At 36.6% G+C, this 18,730-nt stretch overlaps 1 long non-coding RNA gene across 1 annotated transcript; it reads right to left on the reverse strand.

Moving 5' to 3' along the window:
* Positions 1-742: 742 nt before the first annotated feature.
* Positions 743-18,467, reverse strand: LOC115837227. Its single transcript, XR_004032246.1, has 3 exons — positions 18,388-18,467; positions 5,947-5,950; positions 743-755 (listed from the first exon to the last, which is right to left on the reverse strand). It is a non-coding gene; the product is annotated as an uncharacterized LOC115837227 (long non-coding RNA).
* Between the last annotated feature and the right edge of the window lie 263 nt (positions 18,468-18,730).

Below are 18,730 nucleotides of genomic sequence, written 5' to 3' on the forward strand. Positions count from 1 at the left end.
ATGAAAATTTATCTAAAGTTATCCACTGATATTGTATCAACACAACTTTGGAAAAACACAAATGTCTCTGCTACCTGGGGTCTCCAATGTTGGTATTAGAGGTACCCAGTCTGCTGTTTCCAATGCCATGCAGTTCCCTAACTCTGAGAACCTTCCCTTTCTCCTCTTGACCAGATTACTCTTAAGAGTTACCTCTAGGATCTCTCTGGGACCCTCACTCATTAACTCTGCTTTTTACTTCGTAACACTTACGAAATCATTTTTTAGGATGACTATTGTCTAAACCAGAACATTTTTTGAAACTAAAAGAGGTATCTGTAGATTAATTATACAAGGAAGTATGGTACTCTAGCTATTTATTTAATGGGTTGGGCATGTTGTCCCCATCTTTCCTTTGGAACTATAAGTACTGGAGGAGAGAGATCTGATTTATTTCTGCTCTTCATTTTACCCCCAATGCCTGGAAGAGTGTCTGGCACTCAGTGAATACTCAATAAATACCTGATGAATGAATTCATATCAACCTTGATAATGTGAGAGAATTTTTTATATGGTGGTGAGAGACATGATTGATATTCTTACAGTATATGGTAAAGATTATTTAAGATTCTTAAGTACCTATCCTGGAAAAATACTGGAATTATGAAGTGATTTACATTATTGAAAATTACCTATGCCAAGGTATAATGAACATGTCCAAATCAGATTAACACCAACTTACATAAGGCTATTGTTGCACAGTGAAGCAGGTACTTCTTTGCTTGGGCACAGCACAACCACAAACACTTGCTATGGCAAGCCAGACTTTCATCTCATCCAATTTGATCTTGTTCCTAGAGACACAGGCTGAGTCACCTCTAATATGTAATCCAATTTATTGTAGCACTCTACACTGAGAATTCTGTCGCTCAGAATTCCGTAAAACATTAAAACACATTTCGCACTTTCAGAAAAAAATATTAAAATGTTTAGAAGGCCATGGAAATTATCTTTAATCTACAGTCTTGCTAAAAGAGCTAAAGCTCTTGCATGATTCTTAGTAAATTGGTATATAAAATGTTAAGTTCCTTGTCTGTAAGCCAGTAGTTCCATAGAACCCCCTACTATGTTACTTTGTCACTTTCAGAAAGACATATTTTAGGTTTTTAAAATATAAACAAATGATATCCAAGTTTCATTCTTAAAAAGAATGACTCTAATAGCCCTTTCTACTAAACTATTACTCAGAAGCAGAAATAGATTGAATGTGTATCTTATTAAATGACTTCCAAAATTTTGCCTTCTTTACTTGTCTGAGCTGCTTGAAAGCATGATGGGCACCACACAGATGTACAGATCATCTTGACTGCAGGCTTGTAATTGGGCTATTAATAAGAACTAAGTGGCAGTGTGCACTTTTCCTGAGAAAATATGATAAGGGTGGCACAGAAAATCTGGCATCTTTACAGTCCCATTACCAGCTCCAGAAAAAAAGTCTTGGCTGAATTGAAGCAGAAAAACAATTTACCACATCACCAGTTGAAGCAGGATGTTCCAGCTCATCCAGTCTACTTACTGTACATTCGACTCTCTCCTCCAAGAGGCTTAAAAACCGTTCACGGTCAGATAACTAGTTATCCAAAGATAGACCCACAAGCACAATGTAGGTGAGGTAGATGCTTGTACTGATTGAGCCCTAGCCTATCATGGTTGAGCTGCTCAACCTCTAAGGAAGTAAAAAGATAAGGAATAAGCTCTATAGACCAGAAGCTTAGTTTATACTTTAGAAGAGAGGGAACCTGAGACATGAAAATTTGTAATTAAATAAAGGATGCTCTCTCCATGTATCTCTCTCACTCTCAAAATCTCTTTTCTCCTAAAACATAAATAAGTAAAATATATTATCTCTGAAAATTCAACATAAAATATTTATGGCATATATCTTTGTACATTGTTCTTTAGAAATACCTGTCCATGATATTATGAATTTAAAAAGATTATACATCTGTGAAGGATAACATACTTAATCCTAATAAAATTGAAAGAATGTTAGAGGTTAAATGTTGAAACAAAAGGAAATAGAATCAAAACAACCTGGTCTTTACTTGAAAGGCTCTCTGAAGAGGTTGATCAATGGAAAGATATTCAAGTATGGAAATCAATCCAGCTGTCAGGAGAGTTTTACTCCTGTCCTTTAGAAAAGGTTAATAAGAATTTATTATTAATGGGCCTGAACTTATGGCTCTAAATGAAATGTGAGTAATAGTAGTAAGCCAGATACATCATTTAAGAAGTAAAGTAATTGCATGGGGTTATTTCTGGGGCAGTAAATGACTATTACCTCATCCTAGTGCAACAAAGAAGTGAGAAGCACTTTCCTGACCAGATGAAAGACAGTCAAGTCATACTTTCTTGACGGTAGCCCTGAAGCACTCAGCTTCTCTACCACATTAGTGACCATCTACACTCTTTGAGAGCAACAGACTCTCCCATGATGTGACCACTTTGATGTGTCATGGCCAGATGATAGGACATATTTTATTCATAGCCTGATCTTCCTCTAAACAACTTGTCTTAGTTTTGCTCACAAATTATATTTTTCTGAATACTCTCTATTAACACTAACATGAATTTGTAGAGTAAAAACAGTACATTACATGCTAATATCTAATCTTCTATTACTTCATTTCTTTCCAAATCATACACCTTTAAAACCACACCATCATAGTGTCATCATCTATAAGATTCTGTACTATTTAAGTTATATACCAGTTACATTGCTATTCACTTTTTTTAAGTAATCAATATGGTGATTTCAGACTAATGATTTGCTGATGAATATGAATTTTGTCTCTTCTTTATTCCCCAATTACACTGTTATTCATCACAATTTTAACAGAGGGTATAACATTCTAGGAGAGAGATAGTCTTTGGAAGCTACAAATCAAATAATAAGCTCCTACAAACTTTTAAGCACTCTATTTAAAGAATTAACATCTACTAATATTAAATTATATTCTTCCCCACTGAGCTTCATCACTACTAAGGGAAAATAAAATTTAGAAAATAGCTTTTCTTAAATTAAAGAAAAAAAAACTTTCTCCTTAGGACAGAAAGCATATGTGATTAATCTATTTTAACTTGCTTCTTCAGAAAGTCAATAAAAGATGAAAGTATTGATGTAAAGAAAGATGGCTGTTAAGTGGTAGGACAGATCACCTTTGCATTTAAAACCCACAGCAGTTTCTAAAAATAGATATGTACCTTTTAAAATACTATTTTATCATTTTGTGTGCAGAATTACAAAGCAAGATTTTCATTCTTGATTAGTCAAAAAGTCAAGAGAGTGTAAGGCAATCTAATTTCCCATGCTTACATCAAGTCGTGTGGTATATCTGATGTTGACTTCCCAAGGTCTTTAACAACAGCATAACTGCCTGCTGCATCTCTAAGTAGGGACACCAAATCTAAGTAGTCACACACGCTATTTTAAGGCAGAGCTGCTCTAGATTGCATGGCAGCCCTACTCAGCACTAAATTGCCTAAAAAACGAATTTTTTTCTCAGCTTTATTAAGGTAATTGACTAATAAAAATATATATTTATGGTGTACAATGTGATTTTAATATATGTATATATTATGAAATTATTAAATCAAGTTAATTAACATATATATTACCTCCTTCACACACTTAACATTTTTTGTGGTAAGAACATTTAAGATCTACTCTCTCAATACATTTCAAGTGTGCAACACATTATGATTAACTGTGATCACTATGCTGCACATTTTATCTCCAGAACCTATTCATCCTTTCTAACTGAAACTTTGTTCCATTTTACAAAGGGGTGCCCCCAACGACCCCTCTCCCCAGTCTTCAGTAAACACCATTCTACTCTCTGTTTCTGTAAGTTCAACTTTTTTAGATTCTACATATAAGTAAGATCATGCAGTATTTGTCTTTCGGTGTCTGGCTTATTTCACTTAGTATAATGTTCTCCAGGTTCATCCATGTTGTCATAAATGACAAGATTTCCTTCTTTTTAAGGCTGAATAATATTTCATTGTATGTGTGTTACATACTTTCTTCATGCATTCATTTGTCAATAAACACTTAGGCTGATTCCATATCTTGGCCATTGTGAATAATGCTGCAATGAGCATAGGAATGCAGATTATCTCTTCAAAATACTGATTGCATTTCCTTTCGATACACATCCAAAACTGGGATTGCTGGATCATATAGAAGTTCTATTTTTAATTTTTTTTGGAACCTCCATACTGTTTTCCGTAATGGCTTAACTAATTTACATTCCCACTAACAGCGTACATGAGTTCACTGCCTAAAAGACTAATCTTAAGAAAAAGAATATAATTAGAATGCTTGCCCAACTTTTCCATAAAGACTATCAAAGCTTGCATCTCATCAAGTCTTACTTCTTTGTTTGATTCAGTCATGATAAGAAGTCCAAATCTTTCAGATCATCCTTCATTCACAATCATGTCTGCACACTCTCCAAACTGACCCAATTTCTGCCTTTCTCTTCCTTTTAAACTCTACCACTGGGCTCACTGTATTCTAAATCTCTTCTCTAAGCTTCTCCTCACACTCATAACTGAAACCTATCTATGAAAACTTTATTTGCCTTTTAGCCTTGCCCTGAATTGTGACTCTTTTTCTTCCTCCCATATTTCCATGCTATGCCACCCAGATGTGCCCTCCTGGAAGTGTACTGCTTGTTGCTTTCTTCCCAGTAATTGGCATTTTATTCATAAAAGTTTGGGCATCCTTGCAGGGCACTCCATCAACCCTGCACCCCACGAACACTTGCACACACTACTAGTCTCCCTTGTTGTGCTCCTGTAATTACTCTTGGTCACAAATGCTCATTTGTGACCATTTTAGCACCTAGATTACTATCTTACTCTGCTTGTCATCTTCCATATAAGATTACGTATTCAACTATTCACTTCTAGCACTCAAATATTCCACCCCGTCTCAGCTAACATTTTTCACTAATAAATGTACCACTCACAAAATGTATATTTCTAGCATCCCATTTTCTCACCAAAACTTCCTAACTTTCCAGTTTTTTTACTTTAGTACCCTCACAGCCATCTTTATCCCCAATGGTACTTCCAATCACATGACAATTCTTATTTGTATTAGTTTCCTATTGCTGCTATAATAAATTACCACAAACTTTGGAGTTAAAATAACATCCATTTGTTATCTTATAGTTTCTGTAGGTCAGAAATCCAGGCACAGTATGGCTCAGCTGGTTCTCTGCTTAGAGTCTCACAAGACCCAAATTAAGGTACTTGTTTTCCTAAAGGCTATGGGGATGATTCAACTTCCAAGCTCATTTAGGTTGCTGGTAGAATTCAGTTCCAAAAATTCAAAATGTAGTTCTAAGACTTGGTTCTCAATTTCCTGCTGGCTGTTATCAGAGGTTGCTCTCAGCTTTTGAAATCCACCCATATTCACTGGCTTATGGTCTACTTTCTAATCTTCAAAGCTAGCAATTACAGATCAAGCCCTTGTATGCTTCAAATCTCTCTGACCTCCCTTCTGCCTCATCTCTCCTCTGCTTCCATCTAGAGAAGGTTCTCCACTTCGAAAGGCTCATATGATTAGATTGTACCCACCCAGGTAATTCAGGAAAATCTCCCCATCCCAAAGTCTGTAACCTTAATCATACCTGCAAGATGCCTTTGCTACATAACATAACATATTCACAGTTCTGGAGATTAGGAGTTGGGTGTCTTTGGGAGAGCATTATTATGCCCACCACATCACTTTTTACTGCCCATAATTCCCCTGGTCTCCTCTTCTTTCCCTTCTTACTCAGTTTAGATTTCATGAAATATCACAACAGTTCACCCTTCATAAAATTCCTCTTTCACTTTATCCCTTTCCTTCTATCTTATTTGTCTAGAAAAATCCTAATTCTGGCTAAAAGCAACTTTACTCCACTTCTACACCTATATCTAACAAACTGAGCATAAGTGGAGAAAAACATACCAGAATAGTATAAATTGCATTTTAGTCCATGCCAGCAACCCACTATGTATTTGTTGTAAATTCAGTATTCTACTCTTCAAGACAACTATTTCACGTATTCTCCACTCTCCACAAACCTCCAAACTCTCCTCCGTAATTCCTTCTCAGCAGATGATCTTATTTCCAATTTCACTGAAAAAAATTGAGGCAACTAAAAGGGAATCATCATCATATTACCATCATCATATGTAACCTACAGCCTACATGTTTTACTTCCCTACAGTTGATGAATTTTCTCTTCTCCTTCCCTTTTCTTATTTGAGGATGGCCACTCCAACAGTAGGCCCCTCCATTCATCTATATCACACCAGTCATAATACAAGCCTGGTGTATAATCACTCATCTTAACAATACTTTCCCTTAATCACCCAATTTTTATTCCCATTTATAGAAAATTTTCTCAAAAGATAATTTTTTTAATTTTTTTACTTTTTCTGAGATGGGATCTCATTCTGTAACCCAGGTTGGAGTACAGTGACGCAGTCTCAGCTCACTGCAACCTCCACCTCCCAGGCTCATCAATCCTCCCACCTCAGCCTCCTGAGTAGCTGGGACCACAGGTGAATTCGAACATGCCTGGCTAATTGTTTGTATATTTGGTAGAGACAGGGTTTTGCCATGTTGCCCTGGCTGGTCTCAAACTCCTGAGTTCAAGCAATCTGCCTGCCTCAGCCTCCCAAAGTGCTGGGATTACAGGTGTGAGCCACCATGCCTAGGCTCAAATGAAAATTTCTGTACTTGCTATCTCTTCATCTTTCTCTCTCAACTCACTGTAATCATGTTGTCCCCTCAAAAGAAAATTTCTGTACCTGCTATCTCATCTTTACCTCCCTTAACTCACTGTAATTATGTTGTGTTGTCCCTTTTCTTTCATTGAAATCACTCTCTCCTTGATGACCAATGACGTCTACTTCATTAAATCCAAAGTTCAGTTATTTGTTTCTACCATATCTCACCTCTCAGCAGGAGCTGACACTACTGACCATCTTTGCTTGCTTGAAAGATCTTGTTCATATGACTTCCAGGATATCGCTTCCCACAGTTTTTCTTGCACAGCACACTTACCAATCCTCTTTATTCTCATGGTGTGGATTCTTTTCTTCTCAACATCAATTATATTATTAGAGTGTCCCACATCTCAACAGTTTTGGGTATTCTCTACTATCTATAAAGTAATTCTCTAATTAATCTCATTCAATCTCATGGTTTCAAGTAAGATCTAAATATGATGACTCTCTAATTTCCGATCCTATATTTTCCCTAGTTGAATAGTCAATCACCTCTTTCCCTCTCTACTTAGATCAAACTTAACAAAACTAAAACCAAACTCTTTACTTTATCCCTTATGACAGAGGCTACTAGTAGTTCCCAAATAACCATTATTTTTTTTCCTTTAGTAAAAGATCCTCAAATTTTCAAAACGGCATATGGCTAGTTGGAATAAAGACCACATTTCTTCCTTGCAGTTAGACGTGGTTATGTTACTAAGGTTGCGCCAATAGGATGTAAGTAAAAATGTCATGTAAAACTTATAGAAGGTTCTATGGGCAACTTCTGACCACACCAACCCACAAAAGATAGCACATTTCTCCCCAAATGGGAACTTTGTGACTGAATTATACTGGGTTATACCTGGAGGGCAAGTTATGCCTTGAACATGGTCTCTTGACTTGAACAGTCAAATGTTCCTTGACATAGTGGGAAAGTTGACTAATTTTTCATTCAATTATACCCCTTACCTCTCTTCAACCAGCAATAACACATTAATCTGAATCAAATATAAAGCATATTCTGTTAAAAATGAGATTTTAAGCAAAAATATAACCATAATTCCATTTATCATTCAGTGTCCCACCCATTCCCTGTCAGCCTTCCATTTTGTAAACACCTCAGAGTTTACCAAATGCAGAGCACTAGTTTGGGCACAGCAGCCCCTTATCTGAGTAAGTATACTGGAATAGCTAAGTAAGGAATGAAACCCATCAGACTTAGGAGTTCCAAGGGCATGTACATATCCTATCCATCCATGAACTTAACTGTGAGGTAAGAGGCTAAATAATTCCTAGATACTCAAACAAGGTGTCATATATATTACTTTCACACGTGTCTATAAATTGAACATTCCACATAACTCTTCTACATCTCTGGGGCACTGCTATAAACTGGATATCTTTCTTTACAGACAATATGAAGATGTAACTTGTCATGTTGGCTTTTTGCAGTAACAACTTTAGCAGTAGTATGGAATTCCACCATGTACATTTCTATGTGCTAATCTCATCCTTCCCCTCATTATTTTGCTATGTTCTTCTTATAGTGCTTATTCTCTCCATTACTTATTATATCTTTTTATGTGACTGTATTTTTGTGGACCACCTAAAATTCTTTGTGGAATAGTGCTGGGATAACTACACAAATAAAATTAAAATCTAGTGGCTGGAATGGGTAAATATGATTGCCAAAATACTCAGCAAGAAGTAGGGGCTTGAATTCAAGGCTGACAATCTATTTATAGGTGACAACCTGGCACTTCTTCACCACACAGAAAGGCTCCACTTTTCTTAAAAATTTTTTTTTTTTTTTTTTTTTTTTTTTTTAGACAGACTCTCGCTCTGTTGCCCAGGCTGGAGTGCAGTGGCGCGATATCGGCTCACTGCAAGCTCTGCCTCCCGGGTTCACGCCATTCTCCTGCCTCAGCCGCCGGAGTAGCTGGGACTACAGGCGCCCGCCACTATGCCCAGCTAGTTTTTTTTTGTATTTTTAGTAGAGATGGGGTTTCACCGTGTTAGCCAGGATGGTCTCAATCTCCTGACCTCGTGACCCGCCCGTCTCGGCCTCCCAAAGTGCCGGGATTACAGGCATGAGCCACCGCACCCGGCCTCTTAAAATGTAATTGATTATTCATTATTATTTAATATTAATCTCTACTTTTTAAATGTGTTTTAAGACAGCTGACTGATTTCACCATTGTGACAGAGACCTGCTATTTGGAATAGGAACTTCATAAACCAACCACTCCTAAACCTTTCAGGCCATTGATAGTCATTTTCTCATATAGAAAAGCAAACAAGCCTTGCCAAAGCTTTTCAGAAGTAAAGGTTGAAATTATTCAGAAAAGATGAGGCTCAGTTGGAACAAAATTGTCATAGAAAGAAATCAGGGAGGAGATGGAGGGAATCAGCTGGGAGGATATGAAGTGACACTGTCCCGTTAGTTGTTAGATAAATGACAAAACATTATCGAAAAGAAACAATGCAATAAATGTTAGCATTCTCTTTCCCTTATACGCTGAGCTGTTGATAAGAGCAGGCATTTTACATCTTCAAGGGTGATTCTTAAACACTATTTGAATGAAAAGAAACGTGAGCAACTGAAAGGATTACGTGTGTCTGGGTTTCCCTGAAACCTAACATTATGGAGAAAAGAAAAAGCAGAACTGCCATCCATCATTCTTTCCTTTTCATCTTTATATCACATTATCTAGCCACAATTTTCACACATTTCAAAGATTACGTATTAGTATTTTTATTCCTTTCAGATATTAGAAAGTCAAGCATGGGGTTTACATTTTGTACACACAATGTTAACTGACATAGAAGAGCAGTACAATCATGACCTCATTCATATGGTAATTTTTTTACACAATACAGAAACTTCTCAGGGCAGCTCAAAATCCAGTAACTCAAAATAATTAGCAACGAAAATATAGCTTTAGGTGCATCATTTATTTCAAAAACAGAAAGCAGGACCTCAATGAATTTAATGCCTTAGGTAGGTAATTTAAAAAGATTAATTCTTTAAGTGAAATTTCTCTGACTGCCATAAACAGCAATTTATATCATGTCGTGGTTTTATATTATGTCAACTTAGCTAAGCTAAACTACATTTCCCAGAGTTCCCCATTCTGTATATTTCCTGTGACAGATTCGCTTGGGATGGCCCAAGTAAAGAGCAACCATTTTGTAGCTCTTCTACATCTTTGCTTATTACCTGACTCATCTTGTAGATGTGAGGCAGCAGCTGAGCCTGCAACTTCTGTGCCTTTCTCTGGATCCTCCATTAGCTTCTTTACTTCCTAGGCCAGGTGTGTGAGTGTAGGACCCCAGCTTCTGCAGGACTCCCCATACTACTAAAATTGGAGACAAGAACTCATGTTTCAATCCATCTTCATGGTCTCTAGCTCATGTTTGTAGGTTTTAGTTTGCTCTTCATCAACCTTTCTTTATATTCATATTCCCTCACAACTGCCTGCCTTGTGGACTTCATACTCCAGGGTTAGGAAGACAAAGACCTTATAGAAATTTCTTAACCAGCTCTAACAATTCTGAAGGGTCAAATCTCTATAACAAACCCAAATCCCTTAATATATGCATATATATCTCCTAATGGTCTACTTTTCCAATTGAGCCCTGACTGATAAATCAGAATCTCAACCATATACCTTAACCTATAGTCACTGAAAACAAAAGCTGTCTCTAATATCATAGGACATTATATAATATTAATAATCATATATAGGTCAGCTAGCCTTGAATAACCTCATTTATTTTCAGAGGCAATCACAACAGCAGGTACTTGTGGTTCTGGACTACTTAACTGCCATATTTCCTCAGTTTAAATCTTATACAGCGTCCCAATCCTAATGGTTTGGTGACATTAAACTCCAACTTCCTGCATAACTTTGGACTGTAAAATCTTCCTCAATTTTAGGTCTCCTTTTCTCCTGTCTTGGTCACATGGTGATCTCACCAGTACAGCTTCATTGTTCCTCCAAATAAAAAAGGGAAGTTTATGCAGACTATCCATATAATAAGAAATTTCATGTTTTGGGATGAATACATATATAAATATTAAGCTATAAAACTTAAGATTTGCCCAGTGCACTATATCTAAATTATATTTTTTAAAGAGAATACCCATATCTTATGCTCCAGTAATGCCCACATTCTGTACTTTAAAAGAATGCTCTGCAACAGTGTCAGGACAAAAGGGTTAAGAGCACAGTTTCTATCAAATTAGCTCTATCATTATGTTTGCTCATTATATCCGATACAAAGAAAATAACCATATCATTATCTTTTCCAAAAATCATGACATTATTGACTTCTTATAACATCAACGTGTGCTCATTATAAAAAAATTAAATTCAAGAAATTGTTTAAAAAGAAATACTACCACTTAGCAATAATCAACAATTTGTGAAACTTTATTCTAGTTATCTCTCAAGGATTTCTGACATATATACTATATCAAGAGAAAAACAGCTAGCTAAAAAACTTGATAGTGAGATAGATAAAACAATGTGTAACAATGATATTTTACCAGAGCTATATAAAAAGCACTGGCTTTGCTTGAGTTCAAATCCCCACATTGTCGAGTAAACTGAGAAAGTTAAAAATCTTTCTGTGTCTCAGTTTTCTCATAAGTAAAATTGAGATAAAAATAGGGCCTTTCTTATACAGTCATTGTAAGAATTAAATTATTAGGTGTAAAGCCCATATTCAATAAGTGTTAATTATGTTGTAGATAAAGGATTTTATTCTTAAGGCTTTTATAGAGGAAAAAACCTGAAATAATGGCTGATTAGTGTTTCTTTAATGCTACTCCCTAAAGATCTCTATAATCAAGAAGAAACCTGTTAAAAGATACCAATATTTTGGACTTACTTTTGGATATGTTTCTTTTTAGACAGTATTACTGATAGCTTGTTAATAAGAAAAAAAAGATGTAAAGATAAGCACTGATATATTTGTTATTTTTTTTTTTACTTTATTTTATTAGAGATGGAGTTTTGCTGTTCTGGGCCCAGGCTGGAGTGCAATGGCACGATAGCAGCTCACTGCAACCTCCGCCTCCCAGGTTCCAGCAATTCTCCTGCCTCAGACTCCCAAGTAGCTGAGATTACAGGCACCCACCACCATGCCTGGCAAATTTTTGTATTTTTAGTAGAGATGGGGTTGGTTTCACCATGTTGGCCAGGCTGGTCTAGAACTCCTGACCTCAGGTGATCCACCTGCCTGAACCTCCCAAATTGCTGGGATTACAGGCATGAGCCACTATGTCCAGCCTATTTTTATTATTTTATCAAGATTTATAAGATTTTTTATCTTCTATTAAAAATTTTCCCAGTTATATGTGGTCTGTATTTAAGTGGATTCAATAGTCATGACCAATCATTCTACTGCTACTTCCACATTTCTGAGTTCATTGTTTAGATTTATCTCTTGATTAGTTGAATTTCAGTTTATTCATTTATTCTAGAATAATTTTGGGCTTCTATATCCCCTGAGTTCTTCCATGTTTGAGAATGCCTTTCTGTTGCCTTATTAATTCCAAAATAAATACTTAGCTGAACATAAAGGACACTCTTTGATCACAGTTTCTCTTTAGAAATTGTTAGACATTCTTCCATTATCTTCTGACACTACTGTGGAGAAGACTGAAAGCAGCTATTATCAGGGAAATTTTCCTTTATACCTACTTTTTCTCACTCATTTCTTGTTGTGTCTACTTCAAGAATACAATTATCCCTGAGGAATCGCCACACTGACTTCCACAATGGTTGAACTAGTTTACAGTCCCACCAACAGTGTAAAAGTGTTCCTATTTCCCCACATCCTCTCCAGCACCTGTTGTTTCCTGACTTTTTAATGATGGCCATTCTAACTGGTATGAGATGGTATCTCATTGTGGTTTTGATTTGCATTTCTCTGATGGCCGGTAATGATGAGCATTTTTGCATGTGTTTTTTGGCTGCATAAATGTCTTCTTTTGAGAAGTGTCTGTTCATGTCCTTTGCCCACTTTTTGATGGGGTTGTTTTTTTCTTGTAAATTTGTTTGAGTTCACTGTAGATTCTGGATATTAGCCCTTTGTCAGATGAGTAGGTTGCGAACATTTTCTCCCATTTTGTAGGTTGCCTGTTCACTCTGATGGTAGTTTCTTTTGCTGTGCAGAAGCTCTTTAGTTTAATGAGATCCCATTTGTCAATTTTGGCTTTTGTTGCCATTGCTTTTGGTGTTTTAGACATGAAGTCCTTGCCCATGCCTATGTCCTGAATGGTATTGCCTAGGTTTTCTTCTAGGGTTTTTATGGTTTTAGGTCTAACATGTAAGTCTTTAATTCATCTTGAATTAATTTTTGTATAAGGTGTAAGGAAGGGATCCAGTTTCAGCTTTCTACATATGGCTAGCCAGTTTTCCCAGCACCATTTATTAAATAGGGAATCCTTTCCCCATTTCTTGTTTTTGTCAGGTTTGTCAAAGATCAGATAGTTGTAGATATGTGGCATTATTTCTGAGGACTCTGTTCTGTTCCATTGATCTATGTCTCTGTTTTGGTACCAGTACCATGCTGTTTTGGTTACTGTAGCCTTGTAGTATAGTTTGAAGTCAGGTAGCGTGATGCCTCCAGCTTTGTTCTTTTGGCTTAGGATTGACTTGGCAATGTGGCCTCTTTTTTGATTCCATATGAACTTTAAAGTAGTTTTTTCCAATTCTGTGAAGAAAGTCATTGGTAGCTTGATGGAGATGGCATTGAATTTATAAATTACCTTGGGCAGTATGGCCATTTTCACGATATTGATTCTTCCAACCCATGAGCATGGAATGTTCTTCTATTTGTTTGTATCTTCTTTTATTTCATTGAGCAGTGGTTTGTAGTTCTCCTTGAAGAGGTCCTTCACGTCCCTTGTAAGTTGGATTCCTAGGTATTTTATTCTCTTTGAAGCAATTGTGAATAGGAGTTCACTCATGATTTGGCTCTCTGTTTGTCTGTTATCTAGAACTAGCAATACCATTTGACCCAGCTATCCCATTACTGGGTATATACCCAAAGGAATATAAATCATGCTGCTATAAAGACACATGCACACGTATGTTTATTGCAGCACTATTCATGATAGCAAAGACTTGGAACCAACCCAAATGTCCAACAACGATAGACTGGATGAAGAAAATGTGGCACATATACACCATGGAATACTATGCGGCGATAAAAAAGGATGAGTTCATGTCGTTTGTAGGGACATGGATGAAACCAGAAACCATCATTCTCAGTAAACTATCGCAAGGACAAAACACCAAACACCGCATGTTCTCACTCACAGGTGGGAATTGAACAATGAGAACACATGGACATAGGAAGGGGAACATCACACTCCGGGGACTGTTGTGGGGTGGGGGGAGGGGGGAGGGACAGCATTAGGAGGTATACCTAATGCTAAATGACGAGTTAATGGGTGCAGCACACCAACATGGCACATGAATACACATGTAACAAAACTGCACATTGTGCACATGTACCCTAAAACTTAAAGTATAATAATAAAAAAAAGAAAAAAAATTAAAATAAACACAATTAAAAAAACAAAACAAAACAAAATATTTTGCTTTGGTTGCATTACTTAGCTATACATCTGTCTACTTCTCAATCTATCTTATTTTGTATTCATTTCCAAAAAAAAAAAAAAAAAACACAGGCACCAAAAGCAAAAATAAACAAGTGAAACTACAGTCATGTGTAGCTTAAAGATGGGGTTATATTTTGCGAAATGCATCTTTAGGTGATGTGTTCATTGTACAAACATCATAAAGTATACTTACACATACCTAGATGGTATAGGCTGTATACACCTAAGCTAGATGGTATGGCCTATTGCCCCTAGACCATAAACCTGTGTAGCATGTGACTGTACTGAATACTGTAGGCAACTGTAACACAATGGTATTTATGCACCTAAGCCTATCTAAACATAGAAAAGCTACAATAAAAACATTGTATAAAAGATTAAAAATTGCAGACCTGTATAGGACAGCTCCATTATAATCTCATGGGACCACTATACTGTATATGTTCATCATTGACTAAAACATCATTATGTCACACATGCCTGCACGTCAAACAAAAGTTTCTGCACAGCAAAGGAAATAACCAACAAAATGAAAGGGCAGTCTACAAAATGGGAGAAAACGTTTCATTTCAACACACATACATAAGGGGCTAAAAGGGAAATATTTAAGGAACTCATATAACTCAATAGCAAAAAATAAATAAATAACACAATTTTTCAAATGGAAAAAGGACTTGAATCAACATTTGTCAAAAAAGGCATATATATGAGCAACCAGGATGTGAAAAGATGATAAACATCACTAATCATAAGGGAAAAGTTCATCAAAACCACAATGAGATATCAATTTGCACTTTTTAGGATGACTATTATAGAAAAAAAACAAGCAATAACAACAGTTGGTGAGGATATGAAGGAAGGGAACCTATGTACCTTGCTGGTGAGAATGCGAACTGGTACAACCACTATGGAAAACTATTATGTTATCCAGCAAACCCACTCTGGGTATACTCCTTCCAAAGGAAATGAAATTAGTATGTCAAAGAGATACTTACACTTCGATGTTTCCTGCAGCATTATTCACAATAGCCAAAATATGTAAACAACCTAAGTGCCTGCTGATGAATGAATGGATAAAGAAAATGTAGTGTATATATACAATGGAATATTATTCAGCCTAAAAAAAAGAGGAAAATTCTGCCATTTTCAGCAACTTGGGTGGATCTGAAAGACATTACCTTAAGTGAAATAAGCTAGGACAGAAAGGCAAATACTGCATGATCTCACTTACATGTAATTCTAAAAAATTTGAACTCAACAGAAACAGAGAGTGGAACAGTGGTTACCAGAACAGGGACTATGGGGAGATGTTGGTCAAAGGGTACTAATTTTCAGTTATAGGATGAGTAAGTTCCAGAGACCTGATGTACAGCGTGACAAGCGCAGTTAATAATAATATATTGCATACTAAAAATTTGCTAAGAGAGTAGCCCTTAAGTGTTCTCACCACACACACACACAAAAGTAACTACAGTATTAGGTAATATGTTAATTAGTTATATTGTGGTAATCATTTCAAAACATGTGTATCCAAATCTCATGTTGAATGCTTTAAATATATACAATTGTTATTTGTCAGTCATACCTCAAAAAAGCTATAAAGAAAAAAGAAACTTTGTGCACTTCTGCCTCCTCTCTTGAACTCTGTCCAGCCCTAACATGAACAATCGTGAGCTAGACTGCTAGGGCATAAGAGACCACAAGGAGTTAATGGACAGTCCCAGTAAGTCAGCCTCCAAAGGATCTGGCAGCTGACTGCAGACTTATGACTGGGCCCAGCTGAAACCAGAACTGCCTAGCTGAGCACAGATCAATTGCAAACCTGCAGGACTGTGAATTGAATAAATACTCATTATTTTAAAACACTGAATCATGGTAGTTTGTTTCCAACAAAATATAAGTGATCTAGTCTCCATGCCTTTCTTTTCATCCTGCTGAGACTTAACATTTGCGTCTTTATTCAGAATGCCTACTTTCTTTAATAATATCAATATGAGTGAATTCTCTTGTATCCTCTCTTCATTGTTTTTTTTTTTTTCTATGACCCGTCTTTCTGCACACTTCAGTAGGAGTGCTGGCTACTACTTCTTGTCTATTTTGCCAAAGTCTAGAGGCATGGAGATGAGGTAGCATTTAGTTGAGAGGGCACTTAGCATTTGCTGGGTTTCTGAACTTGTTTCTTTCATCTGAGATGCCATAAATACACACACTCAGGCCCACTTACACAGTGAGGGTCTTCTCTCACTCTCATGGGCTTCAGCTCATTCTCCAAGATTCTGAAGGGTCTCTAAGACCTTTCGGCCCCACTAATGAATATTTTTTCAGTGGTATAAAAGGACGTCTAGTTTCAAATGTTTGGGGTTTTTGGTTTTTTACTTTCAAGAGTTTTTCACCAGTCTGCTTACTCACCTTAAAAGGCTACTTCTCTCCAAATTGGGTCATTACTAAACTTTTTTGGAATTTCATTATGTGTGCTTTATTTCATCATATGAAAAGCAGGTCTCAGGAGTTAGGGGATAGGTTCTGCCTCAACACAATCTTCTTTATCTTTCCTCATCTGCCATTTTTTGAGGTTTATGGCTTGATGTGATACCTCTTTTCCTTAATTTTTGCCTGCTTGTAATTTGGAAGTTATTTTTCCTTACCAGTTTTGATTCATTTTTTATGGGGATTTTGCTTTATTTTATCCATAAACTGGTCATATATGTATCACATTACACAAAGTTATGCACAATAACATCACATTTCTCTATTATTCTCTAAGGAAGTAAAACCCAGAAGTATAAAACACTTCATATGTCTGAAAAGGTGAATCTGGCACTTCAATTGTGTAGTTACTCCTGCCCTAAAGATTGTTACCAATTGCAAGATTATTGAAAAGACTTGTGATTTCTAACTAGGTGACTGATAACACTTAAAACAGTGTTCACTGTTGGAGAGGTCTAAAATTCACACGAAATTAGGGTGAACTGCTCTAGGAAGCCTGCTTGAGGCATAAGGGATCCTTAAGCCTGCCTGGGTCTTTTTTCTTTTTTCTCCTAGCCAGAACCCTTCATGATGAATAACATGTTCTCTGAGGCCTAACGCTTCCTGAGCTTCCTTTGTCCTGCTTAAAAAGCCTTTATGTTGGAGAATCCCACACATTCTGCCGTTTTTTCCTCTCAAAGCAGGGATTCTGGAGACACTCACTTTCAGCTAGATGGCTTTGTATTTGCAGCTTATTTTGTGGTTAAGAATACAGTAAATTAGTGACCTCCTTTCCCTTATCCGCTATGTAGTTTATTTAACTTAGCCTTTTAATATAAAACTGGTGTGAACTAGGAGACAGTAGAGAAGGGTTAAAGAGTCCTGCCAGGCACCCACAAGTTAGAATCTCCAAATGCTTGTGAAACTTTACAAATGATGAGGAGAAAGACTTCAAATGGAAACCTGAAGAGAAACATCAAAAGCTTCCTGTTTTTTTTGTCTCACTTTCTATGATTTTTGACTATTATGTTTTATAGGTTACTACAATAAAGGAATTAAATTGGGAAGAATTTTGGGAAACTAGTATAATATAGACATGAAAAACTACATAAATTATCTGTGAGGTTTTCCTTTTCAACAGACCTGAGATGTCACTTGACCTGTTCCTGTGTTGTCTCAGTTGCATAGTACACAAATTACTTTTAGGATCTTAGAGAAGCTTTTCTAAAAAATGATAGGGTAAGGTTAAGATTCAGAGGTTTAAGCCCTGTATTAGTCCGTTCTCACATTGCTAAAAAGAAACACCTGAGACGAGGTAATTTATAAAGAAAAGAGGTTTAATTGGCTCACAGTTCTGCAGACTGTACAGGAAGTGTGATGCCGACATCTGCTTGGCTTCTAGGGAGTGGGGGGGGCGGGGTCTCAGGAAACTTTCACGGTGGAAGGTGAAGGGAGAACAGACAAGCTACAATGGCCAGAGCAGAAGCAAAAGGGAAAGGGGGGAGGTGCTACACACTTTTAAAGGACCAGATCTCACAAGAACTCACTATCACAAAGACAGTACCACAGGGGATGGTGCTAAACGATTCATGAGAAATCCACCCCCATGATCCAGTCACCTCCCACCAGGTCCCACCTCCAACACTGAGGTTTACATTTCAGTATGAGACTTGAGCAGGAAGACAAATCCAAACTATATAATACCCTAATCCATGCATTATTTCTAAAAATTGATTTCAATGTTTACTGTAACAATAATGATCATACTAAATAAACAAATATATTCCCATTATAATAATTGAAAAGTTAGGA

The sequence above is a fragment of the Nomascus leucogenys genome, chromosome 11 (genome assembly GCF_006542625.1).
Source record: "Nomascus leucogenys isolate Asia chromosome 11, Asia_NLE_v1, whole genome shotgun sequence".
Lineage (NCBI taxonomy): Eukaryota > Metazoa > Chordata > Mammalia > Primates > Hylobatidae > Nomascus > Nomascus leucogenys.